Source organism: Palaemon carinicauda, chromosome 4 (assembly GCF_036898095.1).
Source record: "Palaemon carinicauda isolate YSFRI2023 chromosome 4, ASM3689809v2, whole genome shotgun sequence".
Taxonomy (NCBI): Eukaryota; Metazoa; Arthropoda; class Malacostraca; order Decapoda; family Palaemonidae; genus Palaemon; species Palaemon carinicauda.
Genome location: NC_090728.1, coordinates 92,642,826 through 92,668,205, shown reverse-complemented (window position 1 = coordinate 92,668,205; position 25,380 = coordinate 92,642,826). Strand labels below are relative to the sequence as shown.

At 42.4% G+C, this 25,380-nt stretch overlaps 1 protein-coding gene across 1 annotated transcript in view; it reads right to left on the bottom strand.

Annotated features, from left to right (window-relative positions):
• LOC137640061 (recQ-like DNA helicase Blm) overlaps positions 1-25,380 on the bottom strand; it is a 394,741-nt gene that overhangs the window by 324,343 nt on the left and 45,018 nt on the right. The gene's annotated exons all lie outside the window — the stretch shown is intronic.

Genomic DNA, 25,380 nt, shown 5'->3' with positions numbered 1-25,380 from the left:
GATTTTGAGTCCAACAAACTCAGTGACGAGGCAGAAGCTTACCTCTCCCTTTGAATAGGCAATGTCATACTTAACACCATAAAGTTCGCTAACTCTTTTGGCCAAAGCCAAGGTGAGTAGGAAAGCAGTTTTCAAAGTGAGGTGGCAATCTGTTGTCTGGCGTAATGGTTCATAGGGAGGACCCTTTAGGGACCAAAGAACCCAAACTACATTCCATGGATGAGGTCTCGCTTCCGACTGGGGACAGCTAAGTTCATAACTTCGTATGAGGAGAGAAAGTTCAAGCATGGAATATCTACTCCTTCCCGTTTACAGGCAAGACTCAAGGCTGAGTGGTAACCTTTTACTTCCGAAACCGAGAGGAGCATTTCCTCCCACACGTGCACAAGGAACTCCGCTATTGCTGGAATAGTAGCATCGAGGGGAGAAATACCCCTTCCACAACACCAAACCTAAAAGACATTCCACTTGGTCTGGTAGACTGATGCTAACAATATTCGCAGGTGTCCCGCCAACCACTTCGCAAATTGTTGTAAAAATCCTCTCTGAGTGAGGAGGTGCTGGATAGTCTTCAGGCATGAAGTCGTAGCAAAGCTACAGCTTTGTGGAAGATGTTGGCATGTCGTTGAATGAGTTAATCGTGTCGTGGAGGGAGCTCTTTTGGAAGCCCTGTCAGGAGTTATCATCTGAGGAATGGTCTTGCAACCTTCCTCAGCCTCATTACTTTCTCGTCTGATGGGAAGACTTTCTGAAGATCAGTGTCTATTATCATACCTAAGTATACCAGTCGTTGAGAGGGAAGCAGTGATGACATTTTGAGGTTTACCATGATCCCCGGATCTTGGCAAAGCCTCAGAAGTTTGTCTCTGTGTTAAAGAAGGGTTGCCACCGAGTCTGCTAGAAACAACCAGTCATCCAGATAACGTAGGAGATGGATGCTGATTCTGTGAGCACAAGATGACACTAGGGAGAACACTCGTGAGGACCTGAGGTGCTGTAGAAAGGCCTAAGCACAGCACCTTGAACTGGAATATCTTCATGTCTAATATGATTTTCAGATACTACCTTGAAGACTGATGGACTGGGATCTAGAAGTCTGCATCCTGTAGGTGCAGTGTACACACGACGTCCTGTGGTCTTACCCCTTGTCTGACCGTGTCTGCCGTCTAAATGCTGAGACAAACTTGTTTAGAGCTGAGAGGCTGATGACTGGTCTCCAGACAACTTTTCCACAAGATAGAGTCAAATGAAGAAACCTGGGGAGTCGAGGACTTTTTGGAGAGCGTCCCTTCTCCAGCATGGTTTGAACTTCGGCCTGAGAGCCAGATTTTTTGCGGATCCCTTCGCATAGGAGCTCAATGGAACTGGAGCCTTGGTCAGTGGAGGGCGAGATTGTGTGAACGGGACGTGATACCCTGAACGAATCACAGACCCTGTCTTGGGTTCGGCCCCGACCTGAATTCACCTCTGTCAGCAGCGATGCAAGCATCCTCCCACTGGTGGACAAGTGGAAGGATTGCCCACCCTAGCGGTTGTGGCTTCGGCCGCATCCTTTAGATTTTTCCCTCCCAAGAGGACTTGGAACCTTTCCTGTCCTCAGCAGGAGAAGGCTCATTGATGGTCTTTGCTGCTGTTTCTTTTGCGGAGGAGGAGGTGGTCCATAGGGCTGGGATGTCAAGGCCCTATGGAGGAGCGAGTACTGGTTGGATTTCCTCCATCTTACCGTAGCCCGCTTAACATCTTCCGGGTCGAACAAGAACGACCTCTCCAGAAAGGAGTTCCTATGTCTCGTTACTTCACTTTGAGGGACTGGTGATGAAATCTTTCTGCTTTTGAGTCCCTTTGCCTAAGAATGGTGTTTGCCAAAAAGTTCACAGCTTTGCGGGCAAGGAACTCTATGGTTTGAGTTCCCAACAGCATTAAAGTTTCCATTGCATTCCTGGAGCTTTCCTTGGACCAGTCCTCGGTCAACATCAGGTTTCCCACAAACCTTAACCAGAGGTCCAGCCACAAAGTAGCCTGCATGGCATACTTCACCACCTGGTTGAGGATCTTGGCCACGGAGAACAAAACCTGTAGAGAGTCTCTCTAGAGAGATCCCCCTGGTCAAATCCTCCAATGAATGGTAAAGAAGTGATGAAAGAGGCTAATTGAAGACCTCATAGTACCTCCTCTGCTGCACAAACGGACGTGGGAGGAGTTTTGAGGATGAGCTTGCCCGGAGAGAACTGGAGGAGCTGGTGATCTATGCGAGTGCCTTTCGACAGGCACTCTTCAGACCCTGAGACCAGGACAAGGCCACACTGGTCTTAGGGGGCTTTTGAGTGCCATAGATATTGTCAAAGACCATGTCTTTGCTCTCCTGAGGGGCCACCTCAGGGTCTAATGGCTCTCATGTATGCCAAAACCTGCCCACCCATCCACTAACAAGCAGGTGTGGTTAACCCTTGCTAAAAATCTAATGGCACGTATTTCAGCTTTGCCGAAAGTAATACCCCTATAAGTAACGCTGGTTTTTATTAGTGACGGAACAAATTAATATTAATAATACTTACTAGGATAATTTATCTAGCCCTGAATCTCTAATAACTGCTCTGATTTTAACAACATTGGCAACACAGCTACATATTATTCTGTCCCCCATCGGCAACACTGCTTGCTGAACTGGCTGTCTACTCATCTTAAAAATCAGTTGTGGCCTGACAATGTGGTCAAGACTGGGTGGGACTAGCTAAATTACCCAGTTAAGTATTATCGATATTATTATAAAAATTCCATATTAACAAACATTACATTAAGATGATTTATTTAAACTGATTATCCAAACTGAAGTGGAGGAGGGACCTGGAAAAATTTCCACTTTTAGACACACAGAATTAGGGTACACTAGGGAAAGCTGTGCTATCTCATTTTTTTCCTCATAATCTTAAAGTTTTTATAGTTTATATGTGAAGGATCTAATATAATGTTGTTATTGTTTTTTAAATACTGTATTTCATTTTGATTGTTTATTCTTCTTTTATAGTTTATTTACTTGCTTGCTTCCTTTCCTCAGTGGGCTATTTTTCCCTGTTGGAACCCTTGGGCTTATAGAATCTTGCTTTCACAATTAGGGTTATAGCCGAGCTTATAATAATAATATGACAAATTTGGAGGTAATTTGTATTTTCCTAACGATACAAACCTTAGCTATTTATAGGGGTATTACTTTCAACGAAGCTGAAAGGACGAACCATTAGAATTTGGCAAGGGGGGGTAGGAGAGTAGCTAGCTACACCCCTCACTCACACACCTGTGACTGAACCTCACTTTGCTTGGAGGTAGGAATTCGATGGGGAACAGGATTGGCAGGCAAGTATGTATAAATAGCTAAGGTTTGTATCGTTAGGAAAAATACTAATTACTGTACCTCCAAATTTGTCATTTGTTCTGTAACTGGAATACAAACCAACGTTATTTATAGGGGTGATTCTCCCATTCGGAAGGTGGATGTCCCTGCCAATCTGGCTTTTGGCCTTACCTGAGGTACTCCCTATTGTGCAGGATTTCATGCACAAAATAATAAGGAGACCTTAATATCTCACAAAACCTACTAAGCATGGTCTGCGTCCTACACAAGCTGTAAGTGGTGATATACTGTACTGTACTACCAATGTGACTGTCAAGGTAAAAGCTATTCCAAGTCTTTTAGGAAATAACCGAAGAGACCAAGACACTCCAAATACCACCTCACCATGGTTTGGTGACACAACAGTATTGAAACAATACTAGGTTACAAAATGGAGCAATGGTTTACCTGCAGAGGTTTGAGGTCAGCTTGTGCTGAGGATCCAGGATGCTGATTTCCCCAAGAGAGGGGAGGATGAAGAAAGGATGGATTGGGATCTGGAAGTATGCATCCTTTAGATCCAGCGTACACATGAAGTCCTGTGGTCTTATCGCTAGTCTAACCATGTCTGCTGTCTCCATGCTGAACGAAGTCTGTTCAAAAAACTTGTTCAGAGCTGAGAGATCTATGACTGGTCTCCAGTTTCCAGACGCTTTTTCACAAGAAAGAGTTGACTGAAGAAGCCTGGGGAGCCATCAAGGACCTCCTAACAAATGCCCTTTTCCAACATGGTCTGGACTTCGGCCCAAAGGGCCTGCCCCTTTGCTGATCCTATTGCATAGGAGCTCACAAGCACTGGATTCCTGGTCAGTGGAGGGAAAGATGAGATGAACGGGACGTGAAACCCTGAACGAATCATGGAAATTGTCCAATGTTTGGCCACCAGCTGCATCCACCTGGTCCAGCAGCTTTGTAGGCATTCCCCACTGGTGGACAAGCAGGGAGATGGCCTATCCTAGCGATTGCGGTTTTTGCCGCCACCTCTCTGATAGCAGCCTGAGTAGCACAATAGTTGTGAGAGATAGCATATGAACATCCAGGTAAGATGTTCAGAGTTTAAATAGGAATCTTACACATAAATATAGATGTATCCCAATGCCTACCTCACAGGGAATATTGGGAACATGTACAAGTATATAAATCAATTATACTAGGTTAGACAAGGGAAATGATTATTACCTGCAGAGGTTGAAGCCAGCTTGCAGAGGGACCCATGGAGCTGTACCCCAAGAGAAGGGAAGATGAAAATAAGAAAGGCAAAGCCAGATACGAGTATACTTTCATTCATACCAGACTCAATCCGGATAACCAATGCCCTCAACCATCTACTACTTGTCCAACAAGGAATCAGAGGTATTTTAAACCACTTGTTGTACAGCCATCAATAGAGAAGGTATGGAGTCTCTTTGTGGGTCACGTCTTGTAGATAGTAGGTGGTGAAGGTCGTCTAACGCTTACATACGCCTGCTTGAACCATTTGCAACACGGAATAATTGCGTTTGAATGGCAGAGATGTACTAATGTCCCTTGACATCGTGAGCTCTAGGCCTACAAGCTGGAGGAGGGTCAGGATTCAGAGCACAGTCAACGACCTTGCAGATCCGTGCCGAAATGGTGTTCTTAGTGACCCTCCTCTTAATTCTACCCGAACTAACGAATAACGCTGCTAGTTGGGGCCAGGTTGTAGCCACGCGTTTAAGATATCTCAAACTCCTCACTGGGCTTAGTAACTAATGATCTGGGTCATAAGTTACAGAACATATCCTCACCTGAAAGGGCACGAATCTAGGGTCCAGTACCCCTGGATTTTGCATCTTTGTAATAAACTGAGGGACAAAGCCGAGTGTCACCTCCCCCCAGCCCCTTGAAAAAGCAAGGCCATATGAGAGACCATGAAATTTGCTAACTCTCTTTGCTGATACTAAAGAGAATAGGAACACAGTCTTCAAAGTCTGTTGCATGGTGCAATGGTTTGTCTGGAGGTCCTTTCAAGGATCTCAAAGAATGAATGAATGATCTGAAGTTTTCTGGCATCCTGACATCGAAGGTCATTGACACAGATATCGTTTTATTATTATTATAATTATTATCATTATTACTTGCTAAGATACAACCCTAGTTGGAAAAGCAGGATACTATAAGCCCAAGGGCTCCAACATGGAAAATAGCCCAGTGAGGAAAAGGGAAAAGAAAAAATTAAATAATTTAAGAACAGTAACAATATTAAATAGATATTTGCTATATAGACTATAAAAACTTTAACAAAACAAGAGGAAGAGAAATATGATAGAATAGTGTGCCCGAGTGTTCCCTCAAGCAAGAGAACCCTAACCCAAGACAGTGGAAGACCATGATACGGACACTATGACACTACCCAAGACTAGAGAACAGTGATTTGATTTTGGAGTGTCCTTCTCCTAGAAGAGCTGCTTACCATTGCTAAAGAGTCTCTTCTACCCTTACCAAGAGGAAAGTGGCCACTTAACTATTACGGTGCAGTAGTCAACCCCTTGAGAGAAGAAGAATTATTTGGTAATCTCAATATTGTCAGGTGTATGAGGACCGAGAAGAGTATGTAACGAATAGGCCGGACTATTCGGTGTATGTGTATGTAAAGAGAAAATGAACCATGACCAGAGAGAAGGCTCCAATGCAGTATTGTCTGGCCAGTCAAAAGACCTCATAACTCTCAAGCGTTAGTATGTCAACACATTTATTATCAATAAAGTGGAAAAAAAAAATATTCAACTAAAACCATAAAAGCAAATATATTTTAAAAGTTAAATAGCTTTCTGAAGACCTGCTTCTGAAATAAATCTAAAAATGCCGCTAGCATTATATGACACATCAAATCCAAGGATCTTGGCAAGGATGAACATGCCATCCTCACCTCAAGCCTCAAACAAATATCTGTTTCTTTCTCCTCTATAAGCGGGGCATTCAGTCAACAAATGCCCCACTGTCAAGGGTATCAAACAGTCGTCACAATATGGTTGATGTTGGCCAGCCAGCAGAAACTCACAAGTCATCCAAGTGTGACCAATGCGGAGACGACAAAAAGTAGTCTCCTACTTTCAGGGCATCCCGTTATACCTCCAAGGGGATATAACATTGCTCATTTATCTCACCTTATCCTCAACTAAACTATCATAATGCTGTTGCCAATTATTATAAATAAAATTCTTAATTGTATGTAAAAAATCATTACAGGGAATGGGATACCTTCTTGGTAGCAGCTCGGCTACAGCATTATTTGCCATTAAATCTGCCTCCTCATTTCAAGTTACACCTATATGTGCCGGAACCCAGCAAAATCAAACTGTTATACCTTCCAGGCCAATAATTAGAAGCCACTCTAAAATCTTTAAAACTAAAGGGTTACTAAAATTAAAAATTCTAAAGCTTGTAGGAGAATTCTTGCATCACTAAAATTAGTTAAATTGCCCTCCTCTTTTAATGCTATTTTCTCAATAGCAGTTACAATGTCACATAGTTCAGCACTAAATAGGGAAGATATTAGAGGAAGTGCAGCTCTACAATTAAAAAACTACTATATACCCCAAATCCAATGCCAGCATCAGATTTTGAGCTATCAGTATATATATAAAAGTCCATTCCCTATGTTCTTCCACATGTTTCATAAAAAGAGACTTGGCTTCTAATTCAGTCATGTTCTTTTTAACACCAATAAAATATCAACGAAAAGATATCTCTGGTAATTCCCACAGAGGGGTTGATATCTTAAATGGAAGCACCTTATTTCTAATTATATTTAGACACTTTAATAATTGTTTCATCCGAAAACCATAAAGTTGAGGAAATTTGGGTACATCTCAAAGTATGTCGAGTGCCTTACAAGGCTTGCAGTCTAAAAGGCTAAAGAATTAGGGAGTCTTTGCAAACTAAATCAATAATGAACAATAAAAGACTTTCGGTAAAGGTCTACAGCTAACTCTCCAGCGTCAACAAGGAGGCTTAGGATAGGCAAAGTTCGAAAGGCTTACATTGTCAATCTGATACCAGCAGTATGGTGTATAAAATGTAAAATCTTTAGTCGACTTGGGGTGGTTGAGGAGTATATTTCACACCCATAACTAATTTTTGAAAAAATTCACGACTTATATACCTTAAAAAAAGTTTTGCGGTCTGTCTCTATGATGCATGGGATAAAACTTATAAAAGATTCAGAGCCTCATTACAAGTACCTGTAGTATAGTTATGCCTCACAAAACGAAATTATTTCATTCTGGAGTGGCTTTCGTGACGTGATTTTATCGTGCTGTGAGTCACATTTTACATGTAAATCACCTAATTCGTCACAAATCCTACAAAACACCATATTAAATCTTACAATACAGCTACAGTATAACAACAATGAAATACTGTACAGCCAAATACATTTGAACCATTCAATATACCCAAACTAACTGTTAATACCTGTAAATTAAATAGTTATTAGAACATAATGTAATAATGAATTGAAAATAATACAATATACAATATATACAGTACAATACTGTACATATACAAAATATACAGTACCATACAATTAATTTAACACTATTCCCTGGTGGTTTTATTATTAGTGAGGGTCTTGATAGATTGAGTTTTGTGTTTGTGATCTTCATTTTGCCCTTTTGATCTAATTGATAAGGGGGACAGTGCACCTTAACTTGAATTTCTGATTTATTTGAATTGTCTTCATCAACAGATGCACCTGTTAACTTGGTTTCAAATCAGGCAAGGGCATAGCCTGGGAGAGGTTAGTAATATCCTTTGTAATGGGGGATAAAGGTTGGATAGTGGTGGGTAATGTCTTATTATTAACGCATAATGTTAGATCTTTAGGAGGAGATATTCTTGCCTTATCAAGCAGCGCTTTATCAGTAGTTAGTGAATTTCTTTTTCAAGAACTACTTACAGTAATAGGTGAGTTAGATGACTCCTGAGGAACCTTTTCTCCTTTTTTTTTCAATTTCTTTGCATAGGTAGTCGATTTATTTAATAATGACACTAGGCCAAACACCCTGGTAAGGACCTGAGGTGCTGTCGTGAGACCGAAGCAGAGAACTTGGAACTGGTACCTTTTGCTCTTGTGTATGAATCTGAGATACTTCCCTGAAGATGGATGGATCGGGATCGGGATCTGGAAGTATGCGTCCTGGAGATCCAATGTGCACATGAAATCCTTTGGCCTTACACCCTGGATGACAGTGTCTGCTGTCTCCATTCTGAACGGAGTCTGTTGAACAAACTTGTTCAGGGGCGAGAGATCTATAACTAGTCTCCAGCCTTCAGACGCCATTTCAACAAGAAAGAGTCGACTGTAGAAGCCTGGAGACCTGTCTAGGACCTTTTGGAGACTGCCCTTCTGCAGCATAGTCTGTACTTTGACCCGGAGGGCCGGCTCCTTTACGATCCCTTCATACAGGAGCTTAATGGAATTGATCCCAAGTCAGAGGAGGGAGAGATTGAATGAACGGGACGCGATACCCTACGCCAATCACCTCAATCGTCCCAGGCTATGCCCTGTGATGCTGCCACCTCTGCTAGAGGTGTTAAAGGCATTCTCCTACTGGTGGTCTGGTATGAGGATTGCCCTCTCTAGTGGGAGCGACCACCTCGGCCTCTCCCTCTACCACCTTTCTTTCCTCTGAAGGACTTATTCCCTTTCTTCCTTTTAGCCAGAAAAGGACGCTTTAACCACCTCAGAGGACCGGTGCTCAAAAATGACGAACATTTTATAAAAAAGTCAATTTTCAGTAAATATCCCATCAAATATTTTAATGTTATGGCACCTCGCTCACAAAGTTTCATTGCTATATCTTGATTCTAACAATTTTTCTAAAATATTTTGCCAAGAAAAGTCATCATTTTGACTATCATGCTTTTATTTCCATATTATTAGATTATATACCATATAACATAAATATGCAAGGAATTATACGTACTGTATATACTGTATATATAAATATATATATTGTAAACAAAAGAAATGCTTAGCAACTCATCCACGTTGGTGTGATGGTAGAGATGAACAGAGGCAGACCGCAGGATGGCAGTGCTTATCATGCTTTCATAGTGAAGAGGTGTGCGTGTCATCTGCTCTTTTCTTGTGCGTCAGCTGCTCCTGTCACCCTTTACTTAGCATTTATTTACATAGTACCGTGTGCTCTACACCTCAAGTGTTTCTGAAATGTGGAGGAAGAAAGGCATCACGAAGAAGAGGGCTGAAAATGTTGAAAAAGCAAGAGAAGTTATGAGAAGGAAACGAGAAGGGAGAACCGCATCGGCCATTACAACACCATCAGCTGATTCTCCGGTACCCTCCACCAGCAATGCGTCACCCACAACGCTGTCCTCCAACAATGGTGCTCCGCCACAGATGCCCACCAGTGCTATGCGAAGAAAATTTGGTATTCCAAAAATAGTAAAAGATATCTCCAAAACAGAAAATCTTTTCTTTAGAAGAAACAACTTAGTAGATATTGCTAATAGTGTAGCCTGTCTTGTCCTGAGTGCTTTGAAAAAAGTATAAAGTAAATTATTGTGAAAAGACATATAGACACTAGAGTAAGAATGTTTTGTTCAAAATGTTATTTTCATTAGTAAAATAAATTTTTGAATATACTTACCCGATAATCATGTAGCTGTCAACTCTGTTGCCCGACAGAATTCTATGGAGGGATACGCCAGCTATCACAATACTAGAAGGGGGTGTTCTTACCAGCGCCACCTGTGGCCAGGTACTCAAGTACTTCTTGTTGACACCTCCTCAATTATTCCTCGGTCCCACTGGTTCTCTATGGGGAGGAAGGGAGGGTCAATTAAATCATGATTATCGGGTAAGTATATTCAAAAATTTATTTTACTAATGAAAATAACATTTTTCAATATTAAACTTACCCGATAATCATGTAGCTGATTCACACCCAGGGGGGTGGGTGAAAACCAGTGTACAAGATTAAAGGATAGCTAAGTATCCCATATTTCATATAACAGTTATCTCAAATAACAATGAAATAATAAGTACCTGGTAAGGAAGTCGAATTGAACCGTTACTCTGTCTCTTTTTTAAGTTCGTCTTCCTTACTGAGCGCAGCGTTCCTCTTGGAGGCTGAATCAACCCAAAGGTGCTAAAGTATACAGGGCTGCAACCCATACTAAAGGACCTCATCACAACCTTTAACCTCGGCGCTTCTCAAGAAAGAATTGACCACCCGCCAAATCAACAAGGATGTGGAAGGCTTCTTAGCCGACCGAACAACCCATAAAAAGTATTCAAGAGAAAGGTTAAAAAGTTATGGAATTATGGGAATGTAGTGGCTGAGCCCTCGCCTACTACTGCATTCGTTGCTACGAATGGACCCAGGGTGTAGCAGTACTCGTAAAGAGACTGGACATCTTTGAGATAGAATGATGCGAACACTGACTTGCTTCTCCAATAGGTTGCATCCATAACACTCTGCAGAGAACGGTTCTGTTTGAAGGCCACTGAAGTAGCCACAGCTCTCACTTCATGTGTCCTTACCTTCAGCAAAGCAAGGTCTTCTTCCTTCAGATGAGAATTTGCTTCTCTAATCAGAAGCCTGATGTAGTAAGAAACTGAGTTCTTAGACATTGGTAGAGAAGGCTTCTTGATAGCACACCATAAGGCTTCTGATTGTCCTCGTAATGGTTTTGACCTTCTTAAATAGTACTTAAGAGCTCTAACAGGGCAAAGTACTCTCTCTAGTTCGTTCCCCACCATGTTGGACAGGCTTGGGATCTCGAACGACTTAGGGCAAGGACGGGAAGGAAGCTCGTTTTAGCCAAAAAAAACCGAGCCGCAAGGAACATGTAGCCGTTTCAGATGTGAAACCTATGTTCCTGCTGAAGGCGTGGATCTCACTTACTCTTTTACCTGTTGCTAAGCACACGAGGAAAAGAGTTTCTAATGTGAGGTCCTTAAAAGAGGCTGATTGGAACGGTTCAAATCCTGATGACATTAGGAACCTTAGGACCACGTCTAGATTCCAGCCTGGAGTGGACAACCGACGTTCCTTTGAGGTCTCAAAAGACCTAAGGAGGTCCTGTAGATCTTTGTTGGAGGAAAGATCCAAGCCTCTGTGGCGGAAAACCGCTGCCAACATACTTCTGTAACCCTTGATCGTAGGAGCTGATAGGGATTTTACGTTCCTTAGATGTAACAGGAAGTCAGCAATCTGGGTTACAGTGGTACTGGTTGAGGAAAACTGCATTGGCCTTGCACCAGCTTCGGAAGACTTCCCATTAAGACTGATAGACTCTGAGAGTGGATGTCGTCCTTGCTCTGGCAATCGTTCTGGCTGCCTCCTTCGAAAAGCCTCTAGTTCTTGAGAGACTTTCGATAGTCTGAAGGCAGTCAGACGAAGAGCGTGGAGGTTTGGGTGTACCTTCTTTACGTGAGGTTGACGCAGAAGGTCCACTCTAGGAGGAAGAGTCCTGGGAACGTCGACCAGCCATTGCAGTACCTCGGTGAACCCTTCTCTCGCGGGTCAGAGGGGAGCAACCAACGTCAACCGTGTCCCTTGTGAGAGGCGAACTTCTGAAGTACCCTGTTGACAATCTTGAACGGCGGGAATGCATACAGGTTGAGATGGGACCAATCCAGCAGAAAGGCATCCACGCGAACTGCTGCTGGGTCTGGAATCGGAGAACAATACAAGAGGAGCTTCTTGGTCATCGAGGTAGCGAATAGAACTATGGTTGGCAGACCCCACAGGGCCCAAAGTCTGCTGCAAACATTCTTGTGAAGGGTCCACTCTGTGGGGAAGACCTGACCCTTACGGCTGAGGCGATCTGCCATGACATTCATATCGCCCTGAATGAGCTTCGTTACCAGCGTGAGCTTCCGATCTTTGACCAAATGAGGAGGTCCCTTGCGATCTTGAACAACTTCCTCGAATGAGTCCCTCTCTGCTTGGAGATGTAAGCCAAGGCTGTGGTGTAGTCGGAGTTCACCTCCACCACCTTGTTAAGCTGGAGGGACTTGAAGTTTATCAAGGCCAGATGAACTGCCAACAACTCCTTGCAATAGATGTGAAGTGTCCTTTGCTCCTGATTCCATGTTCCCGAGCATTCCTGTCCGTCCAGTGTCGCACCCCAGCCCGTGTCCGATGCGTCCGAGAAGAGACGGTGGTCGGGGGTCTGAACAGCCAAAGGTAGACCTTCCTTGAGAAGAATGCTGTTCTTCCACCACGTTAGAGTAGACCTCATCTCTTCGGAAACAGGAACTGAGCCCGTCTCTAGCGTCATGTCCTTTATCCAGTGAGCAGCTAGATGATACTGAAGGGGGCGGAGGTGGAGTCTCCCTAACTCGATGAACAGGGCAGCGATGAAAGTGTCCCTGTTAGACTCATCCCCTGCCTGACTAAGCATCGGTTCCTTCTCAGCATGCTCTGGATGCATTCTAGGGCTTGGAAGATCCTTGGGGCCGACGGACAAGTCCGAAAAGCTCGACTCTGAAGATCCATACCCAAGGAAACAATGGTCTGGGATGGAACGAGCTGAGACTCCTCAAAATTGACCAGGAGGCCCAGTTCCTTGGTCAGATCCATAGTCCATTTGAAAATCTCCAGACAGCGACGACTTGTGGGAGCTCTTAAAAGCCAGTCGTCTGACGGAGCCGGACACAAGATCATGATACTGCTGCACAGTCTGTAAACTGACAATCATGGGCAAGCGAGGAAGTACAGTGACAACCCGAATCTGTCTAGACTATCTGGGTCGTACAGACAACTCCTTAACGGGTTGCTGAGGTTGCCGCACTGCGTCACAACAAGTCCCTTCTGTTGGTTGTTGAACGTCTTCCCCGTGACACATTGACTTCGTAAACAAAAATCCTCTAACAAGGACTAAGCTTGGACTGCATGTCATGCAACACAGCTCAAGGTCTATGGGAGCAGGTGTGGTAACAGACGGGATTAGCGGCTGAAGTGGAACCATTACCTTCCCTGTAAGCATGTTATGCTTAAATAAAAGTCCATAAGAGGTTATGCAGCTAAAGGCTCCCTCCAAATGACAGAGTCCTCAAGGGAATATCAGAAGGAGGGAGAAAAGAACTTTCTCATCTACAGGGACTTTATCCTAGAAAAGCTAAGTTCTCTGAGTGAGGGTTCACTGGTGCAAAAGCAGCAGACTAGAAGGCAACGTTATGAAATTGCTTGACAGTCTAGTGAGTTGGCAACAACCCAAGATATGTTGAGAAGCATGCGGTAAGGTATGCAGAGCATGATGAATGCAGAGTATGCTGTATGCAGAGCATGCTGTATGTAGAGCATGTGTTGTATGCAGAGCATGCTGAATGCAGAGCATGCTGAATGCTGAGCATGTAGTAAGCAGAGCCTGCTGTAAGCAGAGCCTGCTGTAAGCAGAGCCTGCTGTAAGGAAAGCAGAGCGTGTGCATGGCGTTTAACATTCCTCAGAAATTCCATGACCAGTGCTAGAGTGCTTTATGCATGCTTGCATGGGGTTTAAAAAATCAACATAATGTTTACCTTACATTCATAACTCATGATTCATATTTTTGCCATGGTTTGAAAATGGAGGTAAGGTATGCTGAACAGCAGAGTCAGAACGAGCTGGAACAACAACAGTGGAAGGTGCAGAAAGTTCCTGTTCCTGTGGTATGAGTGGAGCGTGAAGAGACCGAGGTTGCGCAGAACAAGGTAAAGTTCCCGCAAGCAGAGGTGTCTGAGGCGCAGGAACAGGGTGCACGGGTTGAGCTCGGTGCAGCAGCTGAGGAGACTGACTCACAGGTGGAAGAGGTTGTACCTCCACCGAGAGTTGCACCACCGGTGGAGCAGCCAGGGGAGGAGGAGGAAGAGTGGGGTAATCCTCCTGATCCCAAACCGAAGGTTGCCTTAAGAAGGCTGAGGCTGAACAACACTGGGAACAGCGAACACAGAAAGAGGTTCAACATCGTACGCCTGGCAGATGGTGCTGCGACTGGGTGCAGCGAGTGCAGGCGGGTTGAGCACAGGCTGAACGGGTGCAGGGGAGGTGCAACACTCTCAGCCCGACACTCACACAACAGGTCCGAAAGCTGTGCTTGCATGGACTGTAGTAGAGTCCACAACATCGTACGCCTGGCAGATGGTGCTGCGACTGGGTGCAGCGAGTGCAGGCGGGTTGAGCACAGGCTGAAAGGGTGCAGGTGGAGGTGCAACACTCTCAGCCCAACACTCACGCAACAGGTCCGAAAGCTGTGCTTGCATGGACTGTAGTAGAGTCCACAACATCGTACGCCTGGCAGATGGTGTTGCGACTGGGTGCAGCGAGTGCAGGCGGGTGCAGCACAGGCTGAACGGGTGCAGCCGGTTGGTGCACCACCGGTGCAGGCGGGTGCAGCACAGGCTGAACGGGTGCAGGCGGTTGGTGCACCACCGGTGCAGGAGGAGGAGGAGGTGCAACACTCTCAGCACGACACTCACGCATCAGAGTCCACAACATCGTACGCCTGGCAGGTGGTACTGCGATCAGGCGGAGCGAGCATAGGGGGGGGGAGTGTAGGCGCACTCTCAGCCCGACAAACTGATGACTGAGGAGAGTCAGAGCTAACCCAATGACTGCATCCGGGTTGTTGAACTTTACTTCGTACGTCTGGCATAGGTCTGGACTTTACGTTTAAGAGGTCTTGAGACCTGAGACCAGCGTAACTCTGCCTTTATTTTCTCCTCTAAATCTCTTCTGCAGACGAGCAAAATAAGGGCTCAATCGTCTGCGGGTGGGAGTGACGGTCTCGGTAAGACACGCCCACAACCACCGAGGATACTTCTGTGCGCCGATCAAGGCCTGCCGAACCCTTTTGCCCTTCGACATTGCTTCTCCCCTGGGCTTGGGAGCTTGCAAGAGGTCCCGGACTGGGAGGACGACTGGCGCGCACAAAAGTACCCTCACGCATAACACTGACATACTTTGCACTAATCACTTATCACTTTGATTTCTGTTTGCACTTATTTCACTGAACTCGAAACTTTAAGTGGTTTGTACCTGAAACACGCAATTCTATCCTTCTCAAAAGTTAGTAATTGCGAAAACAGAATTACAATGTAACAGAAAAATCTAATGAAAGAAAATTCAGTGGCTGGAAAGAGACTAAACACTAGATCACTCTAGAAACGTTTAGTTTCTTCCCCTAAAGAGACTAGGGATAAGAGCAAAACGATAACGACGTTACTCGTACGCCTGGCAGGCTTGAGGGAAACGTTTATCCTCTTTCTCCCTCCGTCTCTATCTCTCTCTCTCTCTCTCTCTTGACTTAGAACCTGAGAGAAGAGCCCAATCATATATATCGTTAAAACATATTATTGTTAAAGGAAAAAACTGAAATATTTCCCAAAAAGAAAAGTTCCTTATTAGGAACAAAACCATTAAGTTAAGAAAGAATGAACAAAACGCTAGACACGGTTACTCTTACTGCAATGTGAAACCGTGAACATTCTTTCTCTATCGTAACGATAGAGTGCAAGTTGAAACGTTCTGAACGTCAACAACTGCCGAGACAAACAAAACGTTAGTTCAACTTTGAAAAAGTACGAGACTATCAAAGAAATTCTTTCAAAGACCTTAAAATAGCATAATATGTTAACAGGTAAAACCGAAATGACGGGCTCACGATAATAAACTTCGGTACCAAGAAAAGACCGCCTACTATTAGGAAGGTCGAATATAAACAAATATAAAAATTAATTTTAATAAGTTTATAATAAAAGGAAGTTAATCGAAGAGGCCTATAAGAGGCGGAGAGATATAAAATAAATCTATAACTTTTGTTAAGCAAAATTAAGAAAGAGAGTCTATACTCTCTTAGACACCAACACTTCCGTCTAAGGGAAGGGTCGGCCATTGAAAGGTGAACGAGAGTTCATACTCTCTTCGTCACCAAAATTAATCAAATTAATTCCAAAAGCTAACTAAGCTAAAATAGAAGTTTCCAGTAAAGCGACAGCCGAAATCAAAGAGAAATACTTCACCAAAGTCGTGAAAATACTCCAAGAACATAAGCGTATCCCAGAACGTCTTGTCAGAAGCACGACAGAGGAATAATTGAGGAGGTGTCAACAAGAAGTACTTGAGTACCTGGCCACAGGTGGCGCTGGTAAGAACACCCCCTTCTAGTATTGTGATAGCTGGCGTATCCCTCCATAGAATTCTGTCGGGCAACAGAGTTGACAGCTACATGATTATCGGGTAAGTTTAATATTGAAAAATGTAAATACAGTATGTTGTTTTTGATAATAAAGAAAATTATTCATCAGTGAGGAATAAAGGGATTCATGTTATGACTGCAGTTCTCGATTACACAATTATGTGTTTGGGTTTTAGGTATTCACTGTTCATGAGGGTGTGTAGTGTTTATAGCTTGAGAGTAGTTAGTACTGTATTCATATGTACTGTATATACGCTATGCAAATCGTGTGAAGGATATGGCAGAGATAAAGGCACAAGCTCTAAAAAAAAAGCAGAAGGGCAACTGTTGATTATTATAAAACTAACTATCCTGAATGTTTGGGAGAGGATGGGATAGTAAATATAGATTTGTCATACAACGGCTCTTGGCACTAAAGGGGCCATACCTCCAAATATTTTTTGGTGCTGCTATCGAGAGGCATGTTGGGCGTGTTATTGATTACATAACACTGTTCTGAGTGTGAATTGTGTATAATGAAAGAAAATCTGGTGGAAAAGAAAATCAATGGACAAAGGGGAAATACGATCAGTGGTATACCAAATATGCCCCTATGTGTGATACAAATTATAAAGGTACTTCTGGGAGTATGGAACCAGAAGCTGCTAAAAGGTTATAGTCAAGGTCACAAGATAAAGGCTTTAGATACGTGAGGTTCATTTCAGACGGTATACAAAGACTTTCAAGACAATCAGGGAAATTAATAATGGTCAAGTCCCTTATGGCTCTGCACATGAGGTAGTGAAGGAAGAGTGTGTGAACCACATATCAAAAAGATTATTTAGTTAATTAACAAACTTTTGAAAAACCTGGCAGATGAGAACAGGGAGGAGCTTAGGTGGTCGTGGACAACTCACAGGTTTATTACTGGAGATGCTACAAAAATATTTTGGTGATAATGTTCGCAAAGCCAGAAATACCGCTGTAACTTTTATGAGGAACACTATTTTAGCTTCTTTTTATCACTGTTCATCTACTAACGCAAACCTCTGTCATGAAATGTGCCCGGCATCAGGTACTTCCAGGTCCTTTTATCAAAGAGCATTGGCAGAAGGCAAAACACCAAAGTCCCATGAAAAAATGCATGTAAGATTTTCTTTGGCACCAGATGAATGGAAAGCTGTAGAAAAAGTTTACAAGAACCTTACTACTGATGCCTTATTGATGAGATGTTTATGGGGAAAAACTCAAAACCCAAATGAACATGTTCATGGTAGAGTTTGCCACATGTATCCCAAACACAAGAATGTGAAAAGGAGGTATGTTGATTTCGCGGCAGCCCAAGCAGTTTCAAATTACAACATAGGCCATGAGGAAAGTAATTTGAATAAATTGCTTGGTCTACCTTTTACTGAACGTTTGCTCAAGAGTCTAGAAAAACTAGACAAGAGGATGGATGCGCTAACAAAGAAAAAAACAAGAAGGAAGACGAAGATGGACAAGAGTTATGTTGCTGGAGCATACTGGTCGCCGCGGTAGGTCAAACTTTAAATGCATTTTTCTCAAAAGTAAGTTATTGTCCTTTAAATCACTATTGCTTCCTTGGTTTTTATCCGATTTTCACAATTTTCTTATTTTGCCATGGCTAGCTGGACTCGAAGCACTCAGGCTTCCTCTATCACAAAAACTAAAATTTAACTTCCCAAAGGGAACCAAAGCAATTAGAGCTAAAACAAAAAGCAAAGAGGAAGGTACTCAACTTTGATGAAGAAGAGGAAGCCAACACACGAAGGAAATCTTCGAAAAAAGTGAAAAGAGCGCACACGCTAAAATATAGGACAGTAGTGTGAAGCTGCGATCAGAGGAATGAAGCAGCAGGGTCATATGGGAGCACCGAAAGGTGATAGGATAAGTAACAGCTCCTCACTTATCCTTCCCCTTAGAGGATTAGACTGGGAAAGGTCTATTCGGGGTGCAGATATCTATGGTTATCTTAGGATACGTCCCTGATTTATACACGATATCTTCGGATAGTTGTTCCGGGGATTGGAACCCTGTGATACCTGACGGTAATTCTCTTATAATATCAATCGCAGAAATATTATACAGTAGGAAGCAGCCGGAGGGAACTTCCATCAGGACGACATGGCTATCTCACCCAAAAATAGATTTTTCCTACGTCAAAATCCCTGTAAAAGTTCTATTGTTTGCATAAGATAATCTTTGGCAATAATTTTCTTTCTTTATTTTATATCAAAATATTTATGTAAGAGAATTCTTTGCAAATTTAAATGAAAAATTAACTTTAACCATCTAAAGTACTCAATTTTACTTAAGGAAAGTGTTAACAACACTTTTTAGCTATCAAATGAGACTTAAGTTAGCATTTTATCTATGATAGTTTTATAGCGGTAGGCATTTTTGTGGATGCATAAAAAACGCCTTTTTTTTTTTCTATTGCAGTGTTTGCCTTCAGCAGCTAGGAGAAGTTTCCAGGTGGAAAGAGTACCTTAAAATGAAATTTTCAATAAGTTATCATGTGTTCTTGTAAACTAAGTCAATTTTTGAAGACCCCTCCCTTAGATGATTCAGAGGACCTAGAGGTCGAGGGATTCGAGGTGCTAGGCTGATTCCTGGAAGGCTTAGAAAAACTGCCATAGGGACAGGAAGTCATGGCCCTGTGGAGGATTTTCTCCACCAATCAGCTGCCCTCTCTATCTCTTCTGGATCGAAGAGTGAGGATCCCCCAAGGGAAGAATTTCTCAAGCGTGTGCTCTCCACTTTCGGCACCTGCCTAGAGAATCATCCGATTATTGTATCCTGAAGCTTGAACGTCGTGAGTGCTCTGATCGCGATCGTGAGTATGAGCGCTACCCTCATGATCATGAGCGTCACACTCGTGATCGTGAGTGCTGAGATCGCGAATGCGAATATCCAGACCTCAATCTAGAGCGTTTAGCTTATGATAGTGAGCTTTTAGCTCGAGACATATAACAACTTCTAGATGAAGAGCACCGAGACTGTGATAACCTGCGGTCTCGTGAGCGTGAAGCTCTAGAGTTAGAATGCATTCTAAATGAAGAACTCCGAGACTGTGATAACCTTCGGTCTTGTGAGCATGAAGCTCTTAGAGTTAGAACGCCGAGATCACAATGATCTGCGATCTCTTAGATAATTTTAGGATCATCGTGAACGACATCCTGACAAAGACCATCCAGAAGGACTAGAAGATGAAGTCTCTTCCCTACGATTGGCGAGCAGATGGAATGCTGGCCGCTTGAAGATCATATACGTCCGCAGCAGACAGGGGGTTCACAAGCAAGCTGGAACCATTCCTGTGGGAAGAAAGAGAAGGCTGTAGGTTAGGTGACGACAATGTCCCAGGAAGGAGAGAGGACTCAACATCAGCAGGAGGCCATTGGAGGGGAAAACGGGAACGATCACCTTGTCTGAGCGTGGAAGCACTAAGAGAGGGCAAAAGTTGCATCAGCGCTTCCTTCGAAGGGGGAGCAGAAACTCCCAGAGACGGCCACACCTACAACACATCTGCAAGTGAAAATGCCTCCCTGGTGGCTGGAGGTGAAGGTGCCTCACTAGGACAAGCATCAACCCTTTCCAATACCCCAAGGTTACCAAGAGTTAAACGGTCTGCGTTACTACTTGATTGCCTCCCGAAGGAAGGCAAGTGAGCAGGAGCTTCGGGAAGAGATTTAGACATACGCGAAGAAGAAGCTTGCGATCTTTTCACCCCAGCGGAAGACCCTCAGGGAGAAAGATCATGCTTAGCTTTCTTCTTCCTGTGACATCCAAATCTCTCATCTCTCCCACTGGGAGGCAGGCCACTCACTACACTCATCACAGGGCGAGCCCTGCTCAAAGTAATGCCCCCTGCAAGTTGGGCACACGGAGTGCAGGTCGGTCTCAAGCGACGGCATAAAAGTGCCGCAAAGGCAACAGAAAGAAGCTCAGTCACACCTGAAAATAAAAAGAGCATGAAATCAAGTTTGTCAATATGGCTAAGCCTTGAGGAAGAGAGAGCGGAGACGTCCGATCTCTACCAGCCAAAAGAAAAAAGTGACGTGGTTCATTGCATTTAAAGTCTAATGGCTACCTTCCAGCTTCGCCAAAAGAATATCGACCTAAATAACTCCAGGTTTGTTAGTGTGGGAACAAACTGATTTGGGAGCTGACACTGGTATGTGATGATCCATTCTCAGTAATCTCAAGCTGGTCAACTGCAATCCTTTGCAACTCCTACCAGATCAAATTCATTGTAGAGCAATGGATTAAAAAGCATGATCTATGAGAAGGGAAAAAAAGTATCTAGGACTGCAGTACTACAATTATAAGTCTCAAATAACTTATTTACCTTATCACCATTCCACTATTCACAGCAGAATAAACAGGAAAACTCAATAATATTGAATGATTACAGATACAGCAGATACCTCAGAATACATCTCAAAATTTAGGTTTTTACAAAATGGTAGCAATAGAATATACACACTCATCTACTGTATTGTATTTATTTATCCACAAACTTAAGGTAAACACAAAAAGATTACAATAAAACACTAAACTTCAACTATCAAAATTATCCAGGGCAAAGCAGAGAAGTCCATATACTAATGCAGTTGAAAATAGAGAAAAAAATAGCAAATGAGAATGTGTGGTACCCTGTCACTCTCCAGCCTGCTAACAATCAACTACCTAGTTACCAAACTTCACTGACCTTTCAAGCTCGCACTGAAGAGTACTCCTACATGAAGGATGAACATTTGTAGTGAAATCTAGATATGAAAGTTTCTGCATATGAAGAATTTTTTGCCCCAGATTAGGAAAAAATACTCAGGATACAAAACGAAAATTTTAAAATTTGCACGCCGTAAAAACTTTAAACTCTCTTCCATCGTAGTTTCAGTATTCTATATCGTTCAGTTTGAATTCGTGTTAGTCGTTTCGATTTTGAACTTATAGTTTTCATGTTGCTTTCAACCCGTAATTCTATAGCCATGGATCATAAGAATGTTGCTGATGATCAAGGAAAGAAGACAAGGATGCTTTCTATGGAGACGAAGATGGAGGTAATCAAGTAGGAGGGTGGCAAGTGGTTGAGTATTTTCGTTAAAGAGTAGGGCTGAAATCTGTCAACGATAGGCAATGGAGAATATTTTGACAAAATTCCTCTTACTTTCATAGTTATAGGGTAATTAGTAAAAGTAACTAAATAAACCAAAAACATTGATCCCTTCAAGAAAATGCAGTATTTCTTCTGTTATCGTAAATTTTGATAATTATAACCTTTTAATATAAAACAAATAGTAAGCAATGGCATCTGTATATATTCCATGAGTCACAAGACAGGAAGTTTCATGATTAAACCATTCAGTGCTAGCATGAACCTCAGAGAGAGTATATGTTTGAGTCTGACCTCTGACATTCAGTCGCTTTTATGTCTATTTTTCTTGGTTTCCGTTAGAATTTCCTCATGCCAAAGAGGAAAAGACAATTTCAACATCTTGCTAACATAAAGAAGAAGAAAATTTGCTCTAATAAGAGTTCAGAAGTGGGTAATATCGGCGACATTAGCGAAGTTAGTGAAGGAGAGATGATGAAAGAGCGACCGTCTTGCATAAAGAAGCAAGATATTGAGCAAAGGGATCTTCATTTATGATTAAATTATGATAAAATTTTTTTAGTTTTATCAATATCCAAAGAGGAACATAAAATTCACAATAATTAGAATTTACAAATACTGTCTTTGTAAAAAATACAAAGAAAAACTTTGAACAACCCTATCTCAAAACTATACTTATTGACCTACAAATTCTATCTTCTCCCTTATCTTTAAAGATATGCTAAAGAGGAAAAGACAATTTCACCATACAGAAGAAGAAAATTGGCTCTAATAAGAGTTCAGAAGTGGGCAATATCGGCGATACTAGCGGAATTAGTGAAGGAGAGAGATGATAAAGGAGCGACCATCTGGCCTAATGAAGCAAGATATTGAGCAAAGGCATCTTCATTTATAATTAAATTAGATAAATAACATGTTTTGGTTTATTAATATCTAAAAAGGAACATAAAATTCACAATAATCATGATTTATTAATAATGTCTTTTTAAGAAATACAAAGAAAAACTTTGAATGCCCATATCTCAAAACTATACTTATTGACCAAATTCTATCTTCTCCCTTAGTTTTAAAGGTATAGCATTGAAATGTGGTATATAACTTAGAAGGACATTATAAAACATTCAAACAGAGCCCCTTTTTCCAATTTTTTTTCTTATTTTTTTCCCCTTATTTATAGGGTTTATTTTTTACCATTATCAAAAAATTCCTATCAGACAAAAACAATGAGTTTTAGAAAAAAAAAAATCTCTGTTTTATTGGAGGTCTACATCAGGTCTATATAGGGTAATAATTCCAGGTCTTAATATTAAGTATCAAGGGAGGATGTAGAATTTGATAAAACACTAACTTTCAGAATAAATCGCCCTGGCGTCACAAAACCGAAGGTCAGAGGCAAAAATCCTATGCAGTTTGGAGATTTCCTAAGTCGCCTTATTAAGCGGCATGAATGTCAAATTACTGTTCTTAAAAAACGGCATTAGCCGGCCAGCCCCCTTAAGCAGAAGGAAGCCATCAAAGCAGCAACACCTAAAGGCATGAATTTCTTTTCAAGTAAGAGGAGCCACATCCATGATAAGATGAAGAGACTTCTTTTCCTCTGGATTAAGGACAAGGAAATCGCTGGAGACACAATCACCAAGACAGTAATTTGCCACAAGGCCAGCGCCTTTTTTTGGTGCTTTTGTGCATGCTTAGGCTGAAGACAACGCAGGAGAAGGGATGTCGCAGAAGGCACCAACAAAGTTCAAAGCTTTACATGGGTGGTTTGAAAAATTTAGGATACGGAGTGGTGTTCATTCAGTGATGCGGCATGGTGAGGCTGCCAACTCGGACATGAAAGCAGCCAAAGCCTTTCTTGAGAAATTTCAACAAATTGACTCTCCAGAAATGCTACATTCCCCAGCAAGTCTTCAACTACGACAAAGAGAGGCTGCCCGGGTATAAGTCTATGAAGGACAGGCGTACCCTTGTACTTCGTGCCAATGCCATTGGGGATTATAAGGTTAAGCCCCTACTGGGGATTATAAGGTTAAGCCCCTACTGAGGATTATAAGGTTAAGCCCCTACTGGGGATTATAAGGTTAAGCCCCTACTGAGGATTATAAGGTTAAGCCCCTACTGAGGATTATAAGGTTAAGCCCTACTGGTGTATCATTTGAGAGTCCTTGGGCCTACAAGTCCCGCAAAGTGCTAAAGGAGTAGCTTCCAGTGATGAGGAGGGCTAATGCAAAAGCCTGGGTAACAAGGCAATTCTTCGTAGAGGGGTTAAACCTCTGTTTCGGTCTGACTGCTGAAAATTATCAGGACGAGAACCACCTCCCGCTGAAATGTCTGCTGGTGTTAGACAACGCCCCTGCTCACCCTCCTGGCCTCGAAGATGATTGATTGATTGATTGATTTGAGGTTTTCTGGCATCCTGACATCTAAGGTCATTGAAGCCGATATCGTTTCCTCGAGGATGATATCCTCCAAGAATATTCCTTTATCAAGGTTCTCTACCTTCAACCTAATCCCACCCATCTCCTCCAGCCAATGGATCAGCAAGTAATTTCTAAATTTCAAAAAGCTCTATACGGATGTTTCAAAATCACTGACAGTACAAATCTCACCCTTCGTAAAATTTTGGAAGGAGCATTTTGATATTGTGATATGCCTGCGACTCATTGATAAAGCTTGGCAGGAGGTTTCGAGGCGCACCTTGAACTCTTCGTGGAAGAAGCTGTGGCCTGATGCCGTCCTGCACAAGACTTCGAGGGATTCAGGGTAGGCCTAGCTGAAAGGGAAGCCTTTAACGGTTAACAATCCTGAACCTTTTCTGCAACCTGAGGTTGAGGAAATCGTTTCACTTGGGCTGGTCGTCGATGAAGATGATATTAATGAACTTCTCAAGGAACACCAAGAGAAACTTACGACGGACACCGAGCTGAACATCGTTCAGGAACAGTTCTCTGGCGACGATTAGAAGGACACACATACAAGTATGACAATGGCAGAAATTAAGGAAATGTTATCTTCGTATCATAAAGTGGCAGACTTCACAGAAAAGAAATACCCCAAAAAGGTTCACACAAGTTGCCTGCTTGTGCAGTTTAATGACATTTGCCTGAGTCATTTCAGAAACATTTTAAAAAGTAAGCCAAAACAAGCTTATTTGGATTGTTATTTCTTAAGGAGTCAAGGTGAAGGTCAAGGTGATCTGAAAAAAAACAAGAATGGAAGTGAAGAAGAAACTGATGAAATTTAGAAAGTGCAAAATGTAAAGTGAAAAAAGGATAAAAAAATTAGAAAAGAAAAAAATCAATATAATTATGTGTTGATGTTTTCTGCCATTTGTTATATAATTCGAAAAGTTAAGTGCTAATGTTTCTGCGATTTTTTTAATGTTTTCTGCTATATGCCCTCCTCCTTTGCTGACAATTTTGCTTTCAGATATTGCCTCACTCGAAAGATAAGGTTCCACATCTTCGTATCAATTTTCGTAGTACTGTAATATTTTTCATTACTTATTGACCGCGGAGGTAGCAGCAGTAGGGGATTCAGCATTATGAAGCTTCATCTGTGGTGCATAACGGGGGAGGGTGGGCTGTGGCACCCTAGCAGTACCAGCTGAACTCAGTTGAGTCCCTTGTCAGGCTGGGAGGAACGTAGAGAGTAGAGGTCCCCTTTTTGTTTTGTTTCATTTGTTGATGTCGGCTACCCCCCAAA